Source organism: Amblyomma mixtum, chromosome 1 (genome assembly GCF_055824585.1).
Source record: "Amblyomma mixtum isolate Tamu chromosome 1, ASM5582458v1, whole genome shotgun sequence".
Classification (NCBI taxonomy): Eukaryota; Metazoa; Arthropoda; class Arachnida; order Ixodida; family Ixodidae; genus Amblyomma; species Amblyomma mixtum.
The window spans coordinates 153,756,892-153,772,355 of record NC_143012.1 but is presented as its reverse complement, the minus strand read 5'-3'; the positions used below and the strand labels follow the sequence as shown (position 1 = coordinate 153,772,355).

The 15,464-nt window shown below is 51.6% G+C and overlaps 4 non-coding genes and 4 pseudogenes across 4 annotated transcripts; all 8 read left to right on the top strand.

Annotated features, from left to right (window-relative positions):
• Nucleotides 1–493: 493 nt before the first annotated feature.
• Nucleotides 494–612, top strand: LOC149368510 (5S ribosomal RNA). The gene has a single exon (XR_016288042.1). It is a non-coding gene; the product is annotated as a 5S ribosomal RNA (ribosomal RNA).
• Nucleotides 613–1,159: 547 nt separating this feature from the next.
• On the top strand, nucleotides 1,160–1,278 carry LOC149368509 (5S ribosomal RNA). The gene has a single exon (XR_016288041.1). It is a non-coding gene; the product is annotated as a 5S ribosomal RNA (ribosomal RNA).
• Nucleotides 1,279–1,825: 547 nt separating this feature from the next.
• On the top strand, nucleotides 1,826–1,944 carry LOC149368508 (5S ribosomal RNA; annotated as a pseudogene).
• A 547-nt stretch (nucleotides 1,945–2,491) lies between these two features.
• LOC149368507 (5S ribosomal RNA) lies at nucleotides 2,492–2,610 on the top strand. The gene has a single exon (XR_016288040.1). It is a non-coding gene; the product is annotated as a 5S ribosomal RNA (ribosomal RNA).
• Nucleotides 2,611–8,043: 5,433 nt separating this feature from the next.
• On the top strand, nucleotides 8,044–8,162 carry LOC149368506 (5S ribosomal RNA; annotated as a pseudogene).
• A 5,400-nt stretch (nucleotides 8,163–13,562) lies between these two features.
• LOC149368505 (5S ribosomal RNA) lies at nucleotides 13,563–13,661 on the top strand (annotated as a pseudogene).
• A 556-nt stretch (nucleotides 13,662–14,217) lies between these two features.
• LOC149368504 (5S ribosomal RNA) lies at nucleotides 14,218–14,336 on the top strand. The gene has a single exon (XR_016288039.1). It is a non-coding gene; the product is annotated as a 5S ribosomal RNA (ribosomal RNA).
• A 965-nt stretch (nucleotides 14,337–15,301) lies between these two features.
• On the top strand, nucleotides 15,302–15,420 carry LOC149368503 (5S ribosomal RNA; annotated as a pseudogene).
• Nucleotides 15,421–15,464: the final 44 nt, after the last annotated feature.

Genomic DNA, 15,464 nt, shown 5'->3' with positions numbered 1-15,464 from the left:
CGCAGTGTCTCAGGCAACTATAGGAGGTGACGTTATTTTGTTATCGATAATACAATCTCATCGGCAACGTGTCCAACGTGTAGTACGTGCGGACGCGAAACTGTGGCAAAACTCGAAGCGAACCCGTGGCGTCTCGGCTGTCATTCTGACGTCTGCCGCGGCGGGTACACTGCAGATTAAACTCTAGCAAAGCCCCAAGATAGCTGGGAGGCCCAGTGTGCGCATAACACTGCGCAGAAGCGCACAATATGCGCCCACCGCACCATGCACCGCACCCACTGCCGGTCCATGTGTAAACAACACAGGCTCGCTCCCGCTGCTCTTTCCGTGCATGCCGCAGTGGTTTAGGTTCGCCAGAACGGCTGAGAAAAGCGCAGGGCAGGTAACTGCACGCTTGGCGGCTGTTGCCACGAGCGAGGGAAGTATCCATGCGCAGTTTTGCATCCTCGAGGGCCAAACACAGTACATAAAGACTCGGAAAGCACTGTCTCTCGCCATCGGCCATACCATGTTGAATACGCCGGTTCTCGTCCGATCACCGAAGCTAAGCAGCATTGGGCTCGGTCAGTACTTGGGAGGGAGACCACCTGGGAACACCGAGTGCTGATGGCATTTCTTTTGCATTTTTATTCGCCCTTCACGTTTTTTTTTTTTCTGTCATAGTTGCGCAGTGTCTCAGGCAACTATAGGAGGTGACGTTATTTTGTTATCGATAATACAATCTCATCGGCAACGTGTCCAACGTGTAGTACGTGCGGACGCGAAACTGTGGCAAAACTCGAAGCGAACCCGTGGCGTCTCGGCTGTCATTCTGACGTCTGCCGCGGCGGGTACACTGCAGATTAAACTCTAGCAAAGCCCCAAGATAGCTGGGAGGCCCAGTGTGCGCATAACACTGCGCAGAAGCGCACAATATGCGCCCACCGCACCATGCACCGCACCCACTGCCGGTCCATGTGTAAACAACACAGGCTCGCTCCCGCTGCTCTTTCCGTGCATGCCGCAGTGGTTTAGGTTCGCCAGAACGGCTGAGAAAAGCGCAGGGCAGGTAACTGCACGCTTGGCGGCTGTTGCCACGAGCGAGGGAAGTATCCATGCGCAGTTTTGCATCCTCGAGGGCCAAACACAGTACATAAAGACTCGGAAAGCACTGTCTCTCGCCATCGGCCATACCATGTTGAATACGCCGGTTCTCGTCCGATCACCGAAGCTAAGCAGCATTGGGCTCGGTCAGTACTTGGGAGGGAGACCACCTGGGAACACCGAGTGCTGATGGCATTTCTTTTGCATTTTTATTCGCCCTTCACGTTTTTTTTTTTTCTGTCATAGTTGCGCAGTGTCTCAGGCAACTATAGGAGGTGACGTTATTTTGTTATCGATAATACAATCTCATCGGCAACGTGTCCAACGTGTAGTACGTGCGGACGCGAAACTGTGGCAAAACTCGAAGCGAACCCGTGGCGTCTCGGCTGTCATTCTGACGTCTGCCGCGGCGGGTACACTGCAGATTAAACTCTAGCAAAGCCCCAAGATAGCTGGGAGGCCCAGTGTGCGCATAACACTGCGCAGAAGCGCACAATATGCGCCCACCGCACCATGCACCGCACCCACTGCCGGTCCATGTGTAAACAACACAGGCTCGCTCCCGCTGCTCTTTCCGTGCATGCCGCAGTGGTTTAGGTTCGCCAGAACGGCTGAGAAAAGCGCAGGGCAGGTAACTGCACGCTTGGCGGCTGTTGCCACGAGCGAGGGAAGTATCCATGCGCAGTTTTGCATCCTCGAGGGCCAAACACAGTACATAAAGACTCGGAAAGCACTGTCTCTCGCCATCGGCCATACCATGTTGAATACGCCGGTTCTCGTCCGATCACCGAAGCTAAGCAGCATTCGGCTCGGTCAGTACTTGGGAGGGAGACCACCTGGGAACACCGAGTGCTGATGGCATTTCTTTTGCATTTTTATTCGCCCTTCACGTTTTTTTTTTTTCTGTCATAGTTGCGCAGTGTCTCAGGCAACTATAGGAGGTGACGTTATTTTGTTATCGATAATACAATCTCATCGGCAACGTGTCCAACGTGTAGTACGTGCGGACGCGAAACTGTGGCAAAACTCGAAGCGAACCCGTGGCGTCTCGGCTGTCATTCTGACGTCTGCCGCGGCGGGTACACTGCAGATTAAACTCTAGCAAAGCCCCAAGATAGCTGGGAGGCCCAGTGTGCGCATAACACTGCGCAGAAGCGCACAATATGCGCCCACCGCACCATGCACCGCACCCACTGCCGGTCCATGTGTAAACAACACAGGCTCGCTCCCGCTGCTCTTTCCGTGCATGCCGCAGTGGTTTAGGTTCGCCAGAACGGCTGAGAAAAGCGCAGGGCAGGTAACTGCACGCTTGGCGGCTGTTGCCACGAGCGAGGGAAGTATCCATGCGCAGTTTTGCATCCTCGAGGGCCAAACACAGTACATAAAGACTCGGAAAGCACTGTCTCTCGCCATCGGCCATACCATGTTGAATACGCCGGTTCTCGTCCGATCACCGAAGCTAAGCAGCATTGGGCTCGGTCAGTACTTGGGAGGGAGACCACCTGGGAACACCGAGTGCTGATGGCATTTCTTTTGCATTTTTATTCGCCCTTCACGTTTTTTTTTTTTCTGTCATAGTTGCGCAGTGTCTCAGGCAACTATAGGAGGTGACGTTATTTTGTTATCGATAATACAATCTCATCGGCAACGTGTCCAACGTGTAGTACGTGCGGACGCGAAACTGTGGCAAAACTCGAAGCGAACCCGTGGCGTCTCGGCTGTCATTCTGACGTCTGCCGCGGCGGGTACACTGCAGATTAAACTCTAGCAAAGCCCCAAGATAGCTGGGAGGCCCAGTGTGCGCATAACACTGCGCAGAAGCGCACAATATGCGCCCACCGCACCATGCACCGCACCCACTGCCGGTCCATGTGTAAACAACACAGGCTCGCTCCCGCTGCTCTTTCCGTGCATGCCGCAGTGGTTTAGGTTCGCCAGAACGGCTGAGAAAAGCGCAGGGCAGGTAACTGCACGCTTGGCGGCTGTTGCCACGAGCGAGGGAAGTATCCATGCGCCGTTTTGCATCCTCGAGGGCCAAACACAGTACATAAAGACTCGGAAAGCACTGTCTCTCGCCATCGGCCATACCATGTTCATTCTACTTCCAGCCACCGTGAGTGACGGACGCAGAATCATGGGCTCCCACGGAGCGGCGATAGCGGCCGTTGCCGGCCGCGGAAACAGGGTTTCCAGCGAAGCTGATAAGGAATACGAGATCGTTCTGCCTACCCTGCCCACCGGACGTGTTGTTTTAAACACGGTTTTTCTGCACGGCGACGTGCGTGTGCGACCCTACAGGGTCGAAGACTTCAGGGACGCCCTCGCCAACGTTGGTGCGCTCCCCGACGTCGTGGCGTTGGGGGCGTACCAGATAAACCACGTGTGGGCGGTGACCTTCAGCAGCGCTGACGCCGCAAAGAAACTGGCCGCCATGAAGGAGCTGGAAGTCAAGGGACGCCGCTGCATCGTTTTTGACCCAGAGGACCACCAGGTCAAGCTGCGACTGCACTGGATGCTTCACGGCGTCGCCGACGAGGACATCCGTACGGCATTCGCGGCGTTCGGCAACGTGACCGAAGTCACCCGGGAGCGTTGGCGCGTCGCCGGCATGAAGGAGAAGGGGTCCACCACGAGGACCGTGCTCCTCAAACTGAAGCCAGGCGTGAAGGTGGATGACCTGCCCCACCAGGTACGAGTCGCTGGCGAGTTGGCTCTCGTGGTGGTGCCAGGGCGGCCGATGCAGTGCCTGCGCTGCAGCGGCACGGGGCACGTGCGCCGTGATTGTAAGGTGCCCAGGTGCTCGAAGTGCCGTCGCTATGGACACTCCGAGGCTGACTGCGTGCGCACCTACGCGTCGGCTACAGGGCGTGTAGCGGCGAGCGACTCCGCAGAGCTCATGGATGTCGTCGAGGCGGAGGAAGCAGCCAGCGGCATCGACGACACGGGCAAAACGGCGGGGGTTGAACCAGCTGTCTCGAGCAGCAACGCCGACGGGGCTGGCGCACAGGAGAGCGCGTCGCTAACTACTGACCTCTCTTCGACGCCTGTGGAGACGCCCAAAGAAAACCCGAGCCCGCCAGAGCACGTGGACGTGGAAACAAAGGCGGCCAGCGAGAACCGCGACGAGAAGGCCGACGCCCGCGTGAACACCGGCGTGACCACCCCTGCGAAGCGTCCGCACACCGAGACCAAGGCCGACGGGGAGAAGGCAGCGGATTCCAGCGTGGAGGAACCGCCGACAAAGACGCCCCAAGCACGACGACCCAGTCTGCGACCGCGCCCGAAGGTTCCGGATGACAGGCGTGGCGGCGGCAAGGCGCCGCCTGACCAGGTCCATGTGCTCGCGCCGGATGACACCGGCGGCGACGGCATCGTCTAGCGACATGCTAGGCGCGGGAGGTAAGCACCATGCTTTCGGTCCCTTCTTCTTAAGTTGAAATGGCTTCCGCAACTCCGTTCAAAGTCGCTACCTTAAATGTCAGAGGCCTGGCAGGCAAAAGAAAACAAAGCCAGCTGTACCGACTTATAACGGAGCAAGACATTGATATATTAGCAGTGCAGGAAACTAAAGTCGATGGTGAGGAAGAGACCGGGAGCATGGTGCGGCGTTTCACGTCTAGATATTTTGCCGTTGTCAGCCATGCGGTGGGCACATCGGCAGGTTGTATTCTGTTTGTCAAGAAGTTGCCGGGGCTAGAGGTACACGGTCATTATTCGTGTTTGTCGGGTCGATACGTGTCCATAGATTTTTCACTGTGCAACACTGACTGGCGCATTGTTTGCCTGTACGCTCCTAATTCGGTTGATGGCCGAGCCACGTTTTTTGAAAGTGTCCAAGAACGGCTTCGCACGGACAGACAGCTGATTGTTATGGGCGATTATAACTGTGTTCTTAGCGCGCGCGACAAGACAAGTGTCCGAAATTTCCGAGATAAGAGCACTCAAGTGTTGTTGCGAGTGATTGTGAACTGCAACCTCGAGGATGTCGCTGAGTGTCTTGAAGGAGCGCGTGCGGTAAAGTACACACGATTCGAGGGCTCAAGTCACGCACGGCTAGACCGCATTTATGCATCCGCGGATACTGTACCTAAATGCAATAGTTATGGAGTAGTGCCGGTTTCATTTTCTGACCACTGTTTAGTTCAATGTTGCATAGGAATTGTTAAGAAGGGGAATGTTTTTTCGTGGGAAATGTGGAAGTTAAACGACAAACTACTTCAGGACGAATTTTATAACCAAGCTGTAAGGGAAGAAATAGCAAAAATAGAACCAAGTAGCAACATGAGGATTTGGCAGCAGTGGGAGCTCACTAAAGAAACTTTAAAATTAAAAGCAATAGAAAGAGCCACCTGTATACGTCATGAAGCAAAAAAAGAGGAAATGGAGCTAAAGGCACTGCTTCAGAAGATGATAAAACAGGAATGCCGAGCGCCTGGTACATGGATAGAAGACATAAGAAAAACCAAACAAAAGTTACAGCTTATCGAAGAAGAACGTTATCGGGGAGCGCTGGTGAGGGCAAGGGCAGAAGACATGGCTGCAGGGGAAGCGCCAACGAAACGAGCGCTTGGTTTAGAAAAAGCCCGTGCCGAAAGAAACCACATAAACGAAATAGAATGGAGAGGTGTTTCAAAAACGGACATCGATCATATCAAAGCAGCTTTTTTCGAGCATTATCAGGCGCTCTTCGCATTGCATCCGGTAGATGTTGTCACATTTAAGGAGGCGTTTCTGGCCGAGATGCCGCGCCTGGACGACGAAACTAAAGACAGATTAGAGCAGGCGATAACTCAATTGGAAGTTGAGCAGGCAATAGATAGTTTAAACCCTGGTAAGTCGCCTGGACCGGACGGGTTCAGCGCGGCATTCTACAAAGAATTTAAAAATGTAATTTCCCCGGTCTTGCAGGTAATCTTTAATGAAGCCTATAAAGTAAAAGCACTGCCTCCGTCCTATGGGTCGTCCCATACTGTGCTTATTCCCAAGACGGACGACATAGACAGATTACGATTGGTAACAGCATACCGACCCATAGCACTCACTAACGTCGAGTACAAAATTTACATGAAGATTTTGGCACGAAGGTTGCAGACCGTGATTCATTTATTAGTTGGTCCGCATCAGACCTGCGGGATTAAAGGGCGGTCTATTTTTACAAATATACACGTTGCGCGCAGTGTCTTAGAAACCTGTGATGACACTGATGGTCAGGTGGCTATTCTTCAGATCGATTTGGAAAAGGCTTTTGACTGCGTTGCCCATGAACTTTTGTTTTCAGTATTAGGCCATGTTAATGTTGGTTCTGTTATCCGCGAGGGTGTGGCCCTGGCATACCGGAACTGCACGACGAGATTGATAGTTAACAAGAGTCTGGGGGCCCCCATTAGCGTGCAGCGTTCGGTGCGCCAGGGCTGTCCCCTCAGCCCCCTTTTATTTTGTATTTATGTGGAGACCCTTTGTTTAAAGATTCTGAAAAACAATAGTATTAACGGATTCACTTTACAAGCAGCCGAAGTAAAGCTCTTGGCGTATGCAGATGACATTGCTGTGTTTTCCGTTGACGAGGGAAGCATAAGCGAGGCTGTTCAGTGTGTACGAGATTTCAGCCAAGCTACAGGAAGCGGGGTTAACTGGTCGAAGTGCCTCGGGCTGTGGCATGGCGGGTGGGCATCTACGCCTGAGCGGTTTGCCAGCGTGCCTTGGACGACAACGCCAGATAAATACTTGGGCGTTCCACTTGCTGCTTACCGTGACAGTGAACAGTATTGGACAGGACAGATTAAAGAGATACGGGAGAGAGCGGATAAGTGGAAAGGAACGACCTTGTCCATTTTCGCCAGAGCCACTGTTTGCAACTTGTTCTTTATCAGCAGGCTCTGGTACGTAATGCAGGTGTTGCACTGTTCACGGCTAAGCATTCAAAAGCTGCGCCGAATTTTCGCCGTCTTTGTCTGGTCGTCTGAATGGGAGCGCTGCAGCCGGACCAACCTGTTCCGACGGGTTCAAGAAGGCGGGCTGGGACTGGGCCATTTGTTTTTGAGACAGCTGGTCAATCGTTTTTTGTTTCTTCGGGACACAAGAGACCCGTTTTTGCGTACCGTATGCCAAGTTAGGCTGCGGCATCTCCTTCCAGAGTACATAGTCGGAACTGCTGAGGTTTACAGTAGGGTCACCGGTTTTTACCGGGAAATCGTTGCCAGTGTAAGGTTTCTTTCCGCGCGGTTTTCAAATGACTTTCTGTCGACTGTGAAAAGAAAGAAACTCTACCGTGCTTTGTGCGATGTAGTTTTCCCGGTGCCCTTGTACAGGGCCTTGTACAGTGGAGGCCAAGGCAAAGATGTTTTAAAGAGAGTTAAAAATATGCAGGTGCCATCAGGAACGAAAACCTTCTTTTTTAAGCTGCACACCGGAACCTTACCGGTTAAAAAATTTTTAGAAGGAAAGGAATTATTTTTACCTTGGGGATCTAACTGTTTAATTTGCAGAAAGCCGGAAACAATAGACCATGTATTTTTACACTGTTGGGAAGGGGTTTATTTTTGGGATGTATTGCAGCGAACATTAAAGAAAGAATTTCCACTAGACCCGTATGGCATCCGGTTCTTATGTGTTGAAAATGAGGATGGGGTGCCTTTCGATTTAATAATGCTGACAGGCCTCCACTGTATATGGCGCTCCAGAATGGCAGGCTACCATTGTGACAGAGACGCAAGACCTGCTAGAATTTATTTCCGCGAAAGCATGGACATGTTTCTCGCCATTCAGAAAGCCGCTGCGGAGCCTCCGGAGTGGCTCTCAAGAGTAGAGCCGCTCTGTACGTTGCGTGAATTTTAATTGGACGAAGCCAGATTTATGCTGGCTGACCACAAGTAGTGTGTACATAGTTATTGTCTTTTGTTGATTGTTAGTGTTGTCCAGTTTGTATGTCAAAGCCAGGCAATAAAGAAAAAAAAAAAAAAAAAAATCGGCCATACCATGTTGAATACGCCGGTTCTCGTCCGATCACCGAAGCTAAGCAGCATTGGGCTCGGTCAGTACTTGGGAGGGAGACCACCTGGGAACACCGAGTGCTGATGGCATTTCTTTTGCATTTTTATTCGCCCTTCACGTTTTTTTTTTCTGTCATAGTTGCGCAGTGTCTCAGGCAACTATAGGAGGTGACGTTATTTTGTTATCGATAATACAATCTCATCGGCAACGTGTCCAACGTGTAGTACGTGCGGACGCGAAACTGTGGCAAAACTCGAAGCGAACCCGTGGCGTCTCGGCTGTCATTCTGACGTCTGCCGCGGCGGGTACACTGCAGATTAAACTCTAGCAAAGCCCCAAGATAGCTGGGAGGCCCAGTGTGCGCATAACACTGCGCAGAAGCGCACAATATGCGCCCACCGCACCATGCACCGCACCCACTGCCGGTCCATGTGTAAACAACACAGGCTCGCTCCCGCTGCTCTTTCCGTGCATGCCGCAGTGGTTTAGGTTCGCCAGAACGGCTGAGAAAAGCGCAGGGCAGGTAACTGCACGCTTGGCGGCTGTTGCCACGAGCGAGGGAAGTATCCATGCGCAGTTTTGCATCCTCGAGGGCCAAACACAGTACATAAAGACTCGGAAAGCACTGTCTCTCGCCATCGGCCATACCATGTCATTCGGCTTCCGGCCACCGAGCGTGACGGACGCAGGATCATGAGCTCCAGTGGAGCGGCGATAGCGGCCCTTTCCAGCCGCGGAAACAGGCTCGAGGACAACGAAGATAGCGACTATCAGATTATTCTGCCAACTTTGCCCACCGGACGCGTTGTTTTTAACACGCTTTTTTTGCACGGAGATGTGCGGGTTAGGCCATACAGGGTCGAGGATTTCCGTGACGCCCTTGCCAACGTTGGTGCGCTCCCCGACGTTTTGGCGTTGGGGGCGTATCAGATCAACCATGTGTGGGCTGTCACCTTAAACAGCACAGAAGCAACAAAGAAGCTGGCGGCGTTCAAGGAACTGGAAGTTAAAGGCCGCCGCTGCCTCATCATCGATCCCGAAGACCAACAAGTGAAGCTGCGACTCCACTGGATGTTGCACGGCGTTGCAGATGATGACATCCGGACGGCCTTTGCGGCTTTTGGGAACGTGACCGAAGTGACCCGGGAGAGGTGGCGAGTTCAAGGCGTCAAGGAGAAGGGGTCCACCACGAGGACGGTGCTCCTGAAATTGAAGCCGGGCATCAAGGTAGATGACTTACCGCACCAGCTGCGAGTCGCCGGGGAATTAGCCCTTGTCGTTGTGCCTGGGCGGGCGATGCAGTGCTTACGCTGTCGAGGCACGGGACACGTCCGCCGCGAATGTAAGGTGCCCCGGTGTTCAAAATGTAGGCGCTACGGACATGAGGAGGCTGACTGTGTGCTCACGTACGCTTCGGCCGCGGGACCTGGAACGAGGGAGCGGTCGGCGGAGCTCACTATGGACGTAGTCGAGGCAGAGGAGGCGGCAAAGGGAACCGGAGAAGAGCGTACGCAGGTACGGGAGACAGACTCGTCGGGAGACTCCGCTCGAGACATCAAAGCTGCCAGCGATGCGGGGAGGAGTGACGCTGCACCTGACCTCCCTAGGTCAGACGAAGAGACGTCACCTCAGCCGGCAGACGACATGGAGCAGGATAACGGTGAGGAGCACCCGGACACCAGCGGTACTCGTTCGCCAAGCGTCACAGCCCCAGCCAAGCGACCCCACACACAGACCGATCTCGAAGGTGACAAGGCAACAGCCCCCGGTGTCGACGAGCCGCCAGCAAAAACAGTCCAACCCCGGCGGTCCACACTACGTCCGCGGCCAAACCTTTCTTCGGAGAGGCGTGCAGCGGACAAAGCGCCCCCGCTGCCGGTTCAGCCGCTCGCACCAGACGGAGGCGGTTCCAACGACGGCGTCTAGCCGCGCGCTAGACGAGGAAGGTAAGCACCACGCTTTCGGTCTATTCACCCTTTATGGAAATGGCGCCTGAAACCCCTTTGAGTGTAGCCACGTTAAATGTCAGGGGACTGGCAGCCAAAAAGAAGCAGAGCCAAGTACACCGCCTGCTAAGTGACCATGATATCGACGTGCTTGCCGTACAAGAAACAAAGGTTGATGGGGAGGAAGAGACCGGAAGCATGGTGCAACGTTTCACGGCTAGATTTTACGCCATTGTGAGCCACGCGGTAGGGACATCGGCTGGGTGTGTATTGTTTGTCAAAAAGCTGCCCGGACTGATTGTACAGGCTCACTACTCATGTCTGTCAGGACGGTGTGTTGTAGCCGATTTTGCATATTCCAATGCTGAGTGGCGCATTATTTGTGTGTATGCACCTAACATTGTTGAGGAAAGAGCAGTGTTTTTTGAGAATGTTATGCAGCAGTTAAGGACGGAGAGGCAGGTTGTAATGCTGGGCGATTTCAACTGTGTACTGAATGCTCGGGACAAAACCAGCACACGCGGCTTCAGAGACAAGAGTACTGATGTGTTGTGCCAGTTAACAAGCGAGTGGAATATGGAAGATGTGGCTGAGTACCTGGGGGGAGCGCGTGCCGTGCAGTACACGCACTTCCAAGGTTCGAGCCACGCGCGCCTTGACAGAATTTACGTGTCGCTGGATTTGATTCCCGTATGTAATGAATACCAAGTTGTGCCCATGACATTCACGGATCACTGCTTAGTGAAATGCGTATTCGGCACCAGAAAACGAAGGAATGCATTTAGCTGGGAGTTATGGAAATTTAACAACAAATTGCTCAGCGATGAAGCCTTTAGACGGGTTGTACTGAATGAACTCATTAAAGTAAGGCCGGGCACATTGTACGAAATCTGGAAGCAATGGGAGATGTGCAAAGAACAGATTAAAATAAAGGCCATTGATAGGTCCAGTTGCCTGCGGTATCAGGAGAAAATTGAAGAAACCCAGCTAAAGGCTTTGCTGGAAAAACTACATGAGCAAGAATGTAAGGCACCCGGCAAATGGATAGAAGATATTAGGAAAATAAAAGAACAGCTTGCGTTGATGGAAGAAGACAGATACCAAGGAGCGTTAGTAAGGGCAAGGGCGGAAAGCTGGAACATGGGCGAGACGCCCTCGAAAAGAGCACTGGCATTGGAAAAGGCTCATGCAGAGGAAAATCATATTGATAAGATTGCATGGGGCGGCATGCTATCGTCAGATGACGATCATATCAGACAAGGCTTCTTCCAATATTATCAGCAGCTTTTTAACAAACAGGAGGTTGACATAAACTTGTTCAAAGAAAAGTTTCTTATGGCTATGCCACGACTAGACGAGGACACGAAGAAAAGATTAGAGATGCCAATCACAGAACTCGAGGTCGAAAAAGCAATCGATAGTTTAAATATGGGAAAGTCGCCTGGGCCAGACGGCTTAAGTGCAGCTTTCTATAAGGGGTTCAAGAACGAAATAGCGCCAATATTGACTGCGTTGTTCCAAGAAGCCTACGAAATAAACAGATTGCCGCTGTCATACGGGTTAGCTCACACTATTCTAATTCCCAAGACAAATAACGAGGAAAAGCTCCAGCAGGTCACAGCTTACAGGCCAATTTCCTTGACTAATGTCGATTATAAAATATTAATGAAAGTGCTAGCAAGGAGGCTGCAGTCAGTAATCCAGGATATTGTCGGCCCTCATCAAACGTGCGGGATAAAGGGGAGATCAATTATGACTAACATACACACGGCAAGATCGGTTCTGGAGTGTTGTGATCTGACTAATGAATGTGTGGCCATCCTCCAACTAGACCTCGAAAAAGCATTTGACTGTGTCGCCCACGAAATTTTGCTCAGTATTCTGGACCACGCGAATGTAGGTTCCGTAATTCGAGAGGGTGTGGCCATGGCGTACCGCGGCTGCACTACGAGATTAATTATAAACAAGAGTCTGGGGGCCCCCATTCGGGTGCAACGTTCGGTACGCCAGGGCTGCCCCCTCAGTCCCCTTTTGTTTACCATTTACATAGAGACACTATGTTTGAGCATTATTAAGAACGAGGCTGTTCAAGGTTTTAGGTTGCAGGCAGCTGAAGTCAAGTTGCTAGCGTACGCGGATGACCTAGCGGTGTTTGCTGTGAATCAGCAGAGCATACGGGAGGCTGTTGTGTCAGTTGACAGTTTCCGGAAGGCAACCGGAAGTAAAGTGAACTGGGCAAAGTGCCAGGGACTTTGGCATGGGGGTTGGCCATCAACCCCAGATCTTTTTGCAAATGTGACTTGGGTAACTATCCCCCCAAAATACCTAGGAGTGCCACTAAACTGCTACCGGGACAGTGATGCATATTGGAAAGAACAAGTGAACGAACTACGGGAAAAATCAGATAGATGGAAGGGGGCACATTTGTCAATCTTTGCGAGAGCGACGGTGTGTAATTTGTTCTTTTTAAGCAAACTGTGGTACGTCATGCAAGTGTTGCACTGTTCCCGGGCAAATGTACAGAAGATACATCGCATTTTAGCTGTTTTTGTTTGGTCATCGACCTGGGAACGGTGCCGACGGACGAATTTGTTTAGACGTGTGAAAGATGGTGGCCTTGGGCTAGGACATCTGTTCCTGCGCCAGCTTGTAAACAGGTTTTTCTTTTTTCGAGATGTGCGTGACCCTTTTTTGAGAACTATGTGTCAACTAAGGTTGACCGGTGTTTTGCCTGATTTTGTTGTGGGAACAAATTATTTTTCCGCAAGAACTTTCGGTTACTTCAGAGAAGTTGCTGATAGCGTTAAATTTCTTGTTGTGCGTTTTTCGAGAGAATATTTAAGTGACGTGAAGCGGAAAAAGCTATACGCAGATCTGTGTGATGTTGTTTTTCCAGTGCCAATGTACAGAGCTTTGTACGATGGAGGCCACGGAGGGGATGTTCTGAAAAGAGTAAAAAGAATGCAAGTACAGCCAGGAACCAAAACTTTCTTCTTCAAGCTACATACAGAAACACTATCAGTTAAAAGGTTTTTAGAGGGAAGGGGTTTATTCCTACCGTGGGGTTCGCATTGCCTAATCTGCAAGTGTCCCGAAACAATAGACCATGTGTTTCTTCACTGTTGGGAGGGGGTGTTTTTTTGGGACGTTTTGCAACGAACAATTAAAAAAGAGCTCCCGCTTCATCCCTACGGTATCAGATATTTGGCAATTGAAAACCAGGACGGGTTCCCGTTTGATCAGGTAATGCTCTGGGGCCTCCATAGTATATGGCGCTCCAGAATGGCGGGGTATTACTGCGATTCTGACGCGAGACCAGCCCGTATGTATTTTCGGGAAAATGTACGTAGATTTGTTGAAGTGATGAAACTGCAAGCTTGTGTACCCGATTGGCTACCCAGGATGGAAAATTTGACTCTGTTGAGAGAATTTTAAACTTGACATGGCCTGCCAGGAAGATCTGGCAGGTTGCTGGTTTTCAAAGTTTGGTTTATGTAATTTTTGTGTTGTTTTCTCGAAGGCAATAAAGAAAAAAAAAAAAAAATACCATGTTGAATACGCCGGTTCTCGTCCGATCACCGAAGCTAAGCAGCATTGGGCTCGGTCAGTACTTGGGAGGGAGACCACCTGGGAACACCGAGTGCTGATGGCATTTCTTTTGCATTTTTATTCGCCCTTCACGTTTTTTTTTTTCTGTCATAGTTGCGCAGTGTCTCAGGCAACTATAGGAGGTGACGTTATTTTGTTATCGATAATACAATCTCATCGGCAACGTGTCCAACGTGTAGTACGTGCGGACGCGAAACTGTGGCAAAACTCGAAGCGAACCCGTGGCGTCTCGGCTGTCATTCTGACGTCTGCCGCGGCGGGTACACTGCAGATTAAACTCTAGCAAAGCCCCAAGATAGCTGGGAGGCCCAGTGTGCGCATAACACTGCGCAGAAGCGCACAATATGCGCCCACCGCACCATGCACCGCACCCACTGCCGGTCCATGTGTAAACAACACAGGCTCGCTCCCGCTGCTCTTTCCGTGCATGCCGCAGTGGTTTAGGTTCGCCAGAACGGCTGAGAAAAGCGCAGGGCAGGTAACTGCACGCTTGGCGGCTGTTGCCACGAGCGAGGGAAGTATCCATGCGCAGTTTTGCATCCTCGAGGGCCAAACACAGTACATAAAGACTCGGAAAGCACTGTCTCTCGCCATCGGCCATACCATGTTGAATACGCCGGTTCTCGTCCGATCACCGAAGCTAAGCAGCATTGGGCTCGGTCAGTACTTGGGAGGGAGACCACCTGGGAACACCGAGTGCTGATGGCATTTCTTTTGCATTTTTATTCGCCCTTCACGTTTTTTTTTTCTGTCATAGTTGCGCAGTGTCTCAGGCAACTATAGGAGGTGACGTTATTTTGTTATCGATAATACAATCTCATCGGCAACGTGTCCAACGTGTAGTACGTGCGGACGCGAAACTGTGGCAAAACTCGAAGCGAACCCGTGGCGTCTCGGCTGTCATTCTGACGTCTGCCGCGGCGGGTACACTGCAGATTAAACTCTAGCAAAGCCCCAAGATAGCTGGGAGGCCCAGTGTGCGCATAACACTGCGCAGAAGCGCACAATATGCGCCCACCGCACCATGCACCGCACCCACTGCCGGTCCATGTGTAAACAACACAGGCTCGCTCCCGCTGCTCTTTCCGTGCATGCCGCAGTGGTTTAGGTTCGCCAGAACGGCTGAGAAAAGCGCAGGGCAGGTAACTGCACGCTTGGCGGCTGTTGCCACGAGCGAGGGAAGTATCCATGCGCAGTTTTGCATCCTCGAGGGCCAAACACAGTACATAAAGACTCGGAAAGCACTGTCTCTCGCCATCGGCCATACCATGTTGTTTCTTTAATGTTCGCTGCAATACATCCCACTAGACCGTATGGCATCCGGTTCTTATGTGTTGAAAATGAGGATGGGGTGCCTTTCGATTTAATAATGCTGACAGGCCTCCACTGTATATGGCGCTCCAGAATGGCAGGCTGGCATTGTGACAGTGACGCAAGACCTGCCAGAATTTACTTTCGCGAAAGTATGGAGATGTTTCTGGCCATTCAGAAAGCCGCTGCGGAGCCTCCGGAGTGGCTCTCAAGACTAGAGCCGCTCTGTACGTTGCGTGAATTTTAATTGGACGAAGCCAGATTTATGCTGGCTGACCACAAGTCGTGTGTACATAGTTATTGTCTTTTGTTGATTGTTTGTGTTGTCCAGTGTTTTGTGTCAAAGCCAGGCAATAAAGAAAAAAATCGGCCATACCATGTTGAATACGCCGGTTCTCGTCCGATCACCGAAGCTAAGCAGCATTGGGCTCGGTCAGTACTTGGGAGGGAGACCACCTGGGAACACCGAGTGCTGATGGCATTTCTTTTGCATTTTTATTCGCCCTTCACGTTTTTTTTTTTCTG